Below are 7500 nucleotides of genomic sequence, written 5' to 3' on the forward strand. Positions count from 1 at the left end.
TCGATATATTCGGTATTTTGAGGGATCTAAAATTAACCGTCTATGTGCGGTCAAAGGTTTGTTTTTGAGGTCCTTTTAAAGTTGATATTTCCGGGTCCTTTTTACATGTCAATTGCCTCATCAGACACACAAGCACGCATGTACAAACAAACACACACACGCGCGCGCGCACACACAAGCCACATACACACACAAATCACAGACACACACACACGCGCGCGCGCACACACAAGCCACACATGCACACGCATACACACACACCACGCGCGCGCGCGTTTGTGTACTGCGCATTATACACGCTTAGTAATTCCAAAAGTTGTGATTACGAATTATTAAGGCTGCATCAGTTTCATAACCGGAAACTGATTTGTATATATAAATCTGATAACATCAATATGCTTGCCCAAATATTCAGAGAATCAGCAGCAAACACTTAAACTGGAATAAGATATAGAACACTAATAATAATAGTAGAAATAATAATCATCAAAAATAACAACAACAACAATAATGACATTAATGATAATTTCATTTATAAACAAGAATATAATATTAGCCATAATAATACTGATAGTAAAAATAATGATGCTGATGATAATGACAAGACTACTACTATCACTACGACTACTACTACTACTACTATTAATTATAATAATAACATCAAGAACAGCAACAGCTAAAAATAGTAGTAATAATGATAATACTAATGATAATAACGATAAATAATAAAGATGAAAAATAATAATGGTGGTAATAATAATAACAATGATGTAAATGATAAAGATAATGATAATGAAAGGATAATAAAAATAATGATAAATATAGTAATAATGATAATGATAATAACAATAATAATAGTAATGATAATATTGACAAGTAATGTTAATAGTAGTGACGATAAAAATACAACCGATAATTATAATAATGATAACAATAATGATGATAATGTTGATGATAACACTAATAACAATAATGATATAAAAATAACGACAGGAACAACAAAAACAACAGTGATAATAATAACAATAATAATGAATATGATAAAAATAATGACAATAATAATGTTAATAATGATAATGATAATGTAACGATGTGATGATGATGATGATAATGATAATTATGATAATAGTAATATTGATAATAACAATGACAAAAATTTTAATAATAATGATAATAATGATAATAATAATGATCATGATAATAATAATAGGAATAATAATAATAATAATAATAACAATAATTATTATTATAACAACAAAAACAAAACAGTAGTAATAATAATAATAACAATGATGATTATAATAACAACGACAACAGTAAGAAGAACAACAATATTTATAATAATAATAGTAATAATAATGATAACGATTTATTGATAATAAATTTTGATAATTATAATAATGATAATAATAATAATACTGTAGCGTACGGCTGCGTCCGTCTCGACTCTAAGGATGATGTCATCTCCATGAACCTCGGCCAACGCATCACGAGCCGCCAGAGACGAAGCCCCGCCGTGTGCTACGTGCGGTTACATCCCGCGGACACGTATTTTTTTCATCTGCGACCAAGTCCCGCAGGCTTCTTATGTATGTTTTTTTTTTTTTTTTTTTTTTTTTTTTTTTTAAGTCCAACCACCAGTCAAGAAAGACAAAGAATCGTATGTTTGTAGTGATGAAATGAACTTGGTTATTTTTATAACCATGAACGTAATTCTTACCACGACTCAGTACTTGTATGGCGTTGAAGTCACCAAGCTAAAATAGCTATTTATTTATTTTTAAACCTAATTATTGTAGATATGATATGGCCGAAATGCACAGTTCTTACCACAACTGTTTATTATCGTATTTCTCCGTATCCTTTCTTTTATTTATTTTTTTTCTAATGTTCTTTCCTCTTGTCGACGTCTCCAAATTGTCGCGATAACCACCGAAGGAGGTGACGGTCGTTACCCAGCTTCTTTTTTGTTTTTCCCCTTCCCTCTCTCGTCTCGGTTGTTTGGATTGTCGAACTATCGTCTTGGTCTTTAGGCACTTCATTTGCCTATTTCCTTTCGCGCCATTCCTGGGGCATGGCCTGGGGGTTTCTTTCGGGGTATATATATTAGTGGTTGAGGAAAGGAAAATCACTTCGGTCCTGACCTGTCCCGAACCTTGGTCCTTCGCGGTGGAAATTTTACCTGCGTTGTGATCTCGCTAGGATTTACTTCGCGCTCGGATCTACCTCGCATTACGCCAGGATTGCTGAGTATCTCCTCAAGCTAAGTGATTGATGGTCGTGTGTAGGAGACGACTGGTCTCTTTTGGACTTCAGCGTGACATGCTGCATTATTGTCTGCAGGGTGCACTCTTTCGTGAAGTCCCATAGCAGTACTTTTTACTTCCAACTGTTTGAGAGCATTAGGACCAAGTAATTTAGAGGAACACTGCTTGATGATCCGTACCTCCAGTGTATTCATTTTTACAACTATCACTTTGTTTCTTTTCGTTCTTGCCTGAGGATCCGTACCTCCTGGGATAAAGATCTTTTTTCAGTACCTTTACGTACTTTATCGTTGATTGTTTTGTTTCGCTTAATGCGTGTTTGTTGATTTCTGCTTGATCTTGTGGGTGATCAAGCAGTCTTTGTGATTACACCTCCAGTGTGACTCTCCTTTTTTACGACTAAGTTATTACTTTGTTTTATTTCGTTCGTACTTGAGGATTCAAACCTCCTGTACATTTATTTTACAACTAAGTTAATTAATGTTTTATTTCGTCCCTGCTTGAGGATCCGTACCTCCGGGGATAAAGACCTTCATCAAGATCTTTTTACGATTGGTCACTCTTGATTTCTGCCTGTCCTTGTGGGTGATCAGGCAGACTTTGTTGCTCCGTATCTCCTGATAACGAGCCCTTAGTATCACTTGATACTTGATTTTTGTTGTTGTCGTTTGTTGTTTCGGCTGATTCCTGTCTGACCTTGCCGGTGTTTAGGCAGTTTTCGTGAATAGTCCCTTCCTTGACTTTTTCAGCCTTCATATTAATTTCTTAATTCTTTTGCACACAAGTACTCTTCCTAGGTATCCGTCAGCATTAGCTTTGGTTTAACAGCTAACGTCCATTTGGGTTGGATGTTAACAGTTTAGCGTAATTTAGGGACGGATGTTATTATGCTGACCCCCTAGTAACAGTACTTCTCGAGTTGGGACGCCAAATTAGGGAGGACATTTTTTTATTCTCGTGGTAAGTTTATCTGGTGTTGGTTGTCGTGCATCACCACCCTGTTCCTACTTTTCCATGACTGAAAAATGCCTGTAATTCCCTAGTGTGTAACTTGCTCTCTAAATAAACATCGTACCAACGCAGAGCTTTTACTCAACTCCAGTCAGAATAATTTATAATCTTACAACCACTGAAATTCTGGTTCTGACCAAGGTTAGATGCCTAAATCTTTCTCGGACTCGGGTCTCCTAAACAGCACATTGCTGGTTGCTCTGATATCTCGCAACCCTTGAAAGGCTGTAAAAAGGCTAGATAAATCAGAGAATATTAAGCTGATATCAAAAGAACAGATTCATTTTGCTATACCTGTGTTCCCGCTCCCAGCAGGCGGATGCTCAAACCGAAGGGAAGAAGAATTCTATGATCTTGCTTTTTTTCTTCCAAACACGTCCACGCAGACGCTCAGCCTACGCTATCTCCCTTTCCACATCTACACACTTACACATCCAACATTCAGTCCACACATCCTGTACTTTCATTCCACCCTTCTCTGATAGAACGCCCACACCCAGTTATACAACACACACGGTTCTCGAACCTACTAATCGGGTGGTGGCAGCGTGCCGTAGGCCTGGAACCTTACATCTGTTCACTGCAGACGAATCTTTCCTTGAGCTAAGAACTCCATCTTCTCGGTTGAGCCCGGACTCAACCAGACCTACCTAAGTCTACTTGGGTTTACGCCCCGCTACAAATAATAATAACAACAATAGTAATAATATTTATAATAATAATCATGATCATTATCATTTTTATTACCTTCGCCAAGGAGATTATGTTTTTGATAGGTTAGTTTGTTTGTTAGCAGGATAACTCAAAGTTATGAACAGAATTTTTAACAGAGGTACGCCTTAACCTTACTTAAATGCTATTAAATTTTGGTGGTGATTTTCTTTTTTTTAATGAAAGCATCATTAACTATTATCATTATCATTACCTTCATTACCTCCGCCAAGGAGGTTGTGGTTACGTACGTCGCCAGTACACTGGAGAAAGAAATCATGGTCATTGTCATTACCATGTGTCATTATCATTAATATTATCATTATTATTATTAGTAGTAGTAGTATTGCCGTTATTAGTATTAATACCATTACTATTATTATTATCATCTTTATTATCATTATAACTTATCATTATCATTAGCTTATTTCTATCATTATTATCATCATAATTATGATAATAATTTTAATTAAAATAATATTCATAACAACAAAAAACAAAAATAATTGTAGTGAATTTCCCCTGGCTGTAGGCGGGTCATCCCGTAGGCTTTCGGGCCGCCTGTTCCCCTGACGTTACGGATCGCTCTAGGTAATCTACGGACTCCTCCGCCCTGCAAGATCACGTGGCTTTGCTGTTTCCTGTGTGCCTGCGCATTCTTTTTTTTAATAAGAATAAACCTGTGTTGTTATATTCCTTTGCCTTACCTTTCCCACTGGTCCGTGATCTTCCTCTACATCTACACAACTCCTACTATACACAACACTACTTACCTTATATTCTATACTTACCTTGTTTTATTCTTGCCTTTTCGTCTACGACTAATTCACCTTAGCTTTGTTTTTCTCTCGTTTTTCCCTTCGATTTTCATCGCTTTCTCTCACAGATCCCTTCTTTCACTTTTTCGTACTTTCCTATCTTTTGTCCTTTTTATGTGCCCATTGTTGTATAGTTTTATCTTTATTTTTATTTTATGTATTTCAAAACTGATTTTAAGCTCCCCATACACTATTTAACAAATAAAGTTAATTGCGTTATGGGTAAAATGTCTGTATATAAGGTCAAGCCAGATCGGTCTAGAGGGAGAGGCTTTTGTTCTTGTGTGGTGAGAGACCGTTGGGTTTTTAGCTGGCTGACTGGTGCTTCTCGGGCTGTGGCCTCTGTGTTTTTCAAGTAAGTGTATGGTGTGTTGTCCTGTATATTGGTTACGTGTTTTTTTTAAAGTTTTGTGCGAAATAAATGTATAATATGGATGCTCCTTTTTATGTTGCCTTTTTGTCAGCCAGTGGTCTTATTGTTTTTATCGTGACTACGGAATCACTCTTTAGCTCACCTGAGAGTCATTGTTAATTAACGCCAGACCCACATGGGGATTACCTGTAGTTGGAATACACGCCACCAAATCAACATCTTTAACTATACGGAGTTTATAAATATCCACTACAATAATGATGATAATAATAGGGATAACAACAATATTAAAAATAATATCAATATTAATAACGTTGATAATAATGATAACGCACAACAGAGACACTAATAACAACAGCAATGCTAATAATGCTAATAATGAAAATTAATCATCACAATCATAATAATATTAATAATAGCAATAATGACAATAATACTGATAATAATAATAATAATAATAATGATAATAATAATAACAATAATAATAATAGTGATAACAATTATGATAACAATAACAAAGAAAGAAAGTTCACGAATAAATTTTCACAATTTATATTAAATATCCATTCACTAGGCCACGGGTCAGTACCCTTGACACGCAGACTGCTTGCCTATGGCACGAGAGAGAGAGAGAGTGAGTGAGAGAAACTGATATATATATATATATATATATATATATATATATATATATATATATATATATATATATATATATATATATATATATATATAGAGAGAGAGAGAGAGAGAGAGAGAGAGAGAGAGAGTGAGAGAGAGAGAGAGACAGAGAGAGAGAGAGACTCATCATTGTGGCCAGCTATTCGTCGAGAAATACTGGCAACTAACACGATCATGCAGCCTCCATGTTAAGTCCCTGGAATTCACTGCTTGACAAAATCAATTGCATGGAGAAAGTAGCTTTTGAATTCCAATCACCATTTGGATCTACATATCAAAGTGAGCATTTTTACACTCAACCCCCATCGCAGCAAACTTACAACCCGAAATTTCGACTTTGACTCAAGGGAAAAGCATGGAAAAGGATCTTATTATGGTGGTGATTATAAATCTAAAATAAGATATATAGTTTTGTTACAAAGAATGCTAAATGCTGTAGAAGTGTTACACTGTTTTTATACACGTCCAGGAAAATACATTTACTATAATTACAAAAGCCACTACATACCGTATAATTATGATTGCCATTTTAATAAGATGTAATGTACTGAAATGAATAAAATCTGGCACGTAAGGTAGTAAAAATGACTAATCATATAATCGTTCAAGGCAACACTAGAAAACAAAGAAGAAAAGCAAGGGAGGAACGCCACTCGCCAAAATCCGTGCAAGGTGCCGGCCGTCCTCGGGTTGTGTACTTGTATTTCACGAGTTGCCATTCAGACACAAAAGGGGAATATATAAGTTCGACAATATTTCCAATGTGAAAGCTAAAATGACTCAATTATTACTCAAGCTTCACAGTCGCTCTAAGAGGCAAGGATATTAATCCAGATGCTTTCTTAGAGTTTGACGTCTTTCCTAACATTGTAAAGGTGTTACTTAATAGAAATAAGTACAAGGGCAAGCAGAATGTTTGACGCTGCAAATCCGGCGTTCAAACCACTAAACACTAACAGAATTGAGCATATCAATGTACAGTCTCTCCTCGGACACTTTGCAGAAATTGAATTAATAATTAAAGAATTAATTAATAATCAATTGATGTTCTCTGCACTAGTGAAACTTTGCTTCTCCAAGAAATAGCAAGGAGTTTCATCAGCATTCCAAACTTTTTTGTTTACAGATACGATGCAGGTCGTGGAGGTGGAGTCTGCATATATGTAAGAGATACTCTTAAGTTAAATCAAATAAGATCTTTTCTACAACTGTAAATAATACAGCAGTAAAGGACATCTGGGTAACCGTATAAAGCAGTATGCATCCTTCCTTCCTCGTCGGCACAATTTACAGGCGCCCACATGCCACTGCAGAATCAGGTGTCAATAAAGAAAAAATCCCTTTATCCTAGGTAATTTAAATAATCTAAACAAATGAAATGCAAAGTTAACTACGATAATTAATAAAAATAAATTAAAACAACTCATAAACAAGCCTACAATTATTACATTAGTTATCATAATAACAAACAGATCCGATATTCTTCTTCACACTGATGTTATCCCATGGTATTTTAACCTTGATCTTAAATGAAGAAAAAACACAGCGACAACCAGTCACCAAAACTTCTAGTAATCATTAAGATCCAAAATTACTCTACCAACTTTTGCTTCAGAAATTACTTGACTTTAATCTGTTAAAA

At 35.2% G+C, this 7500-nt stretch overlaps 1 long non-coding RNA gene across 1 annotated transcript in view; it reads right to left on the minus strand.

The window, feature by feature from the left end:
• The window catches only part of LOC138867283 (uncharacterized), an 11337-nt gene extending 7072 nt beyond the window's left edge, over positions 1–4265 (minus strand). Inside the window, exon 1 of the long non-coding RNA XR_011399768.1 lies at positions 4204–4265. This is a non-coding gene — a long non-coding RNA (uncharacterized lncRNA). The remainder of the gene's footprint in view (positions 1–4203) is intronic.
• Positions 4266–7500: the final 3235 nt, after the last annotated feature.

Source organism: Penaeus vannamei, chromosome 3 (genome assembly GCF_042767895.1).
Source record: "Penaeus vannamei isolate JL-2024 chromosome 3, ASM4276789v1, whole genome shotgun sequence".
NCBI classification, from domain to species: domain Eukaryota; kingdom Metazoa; phylum Arthropoda; class Malacostraca; order Decapoda; family Penaeidae; genus Penaeus; species Penaeus vannamei.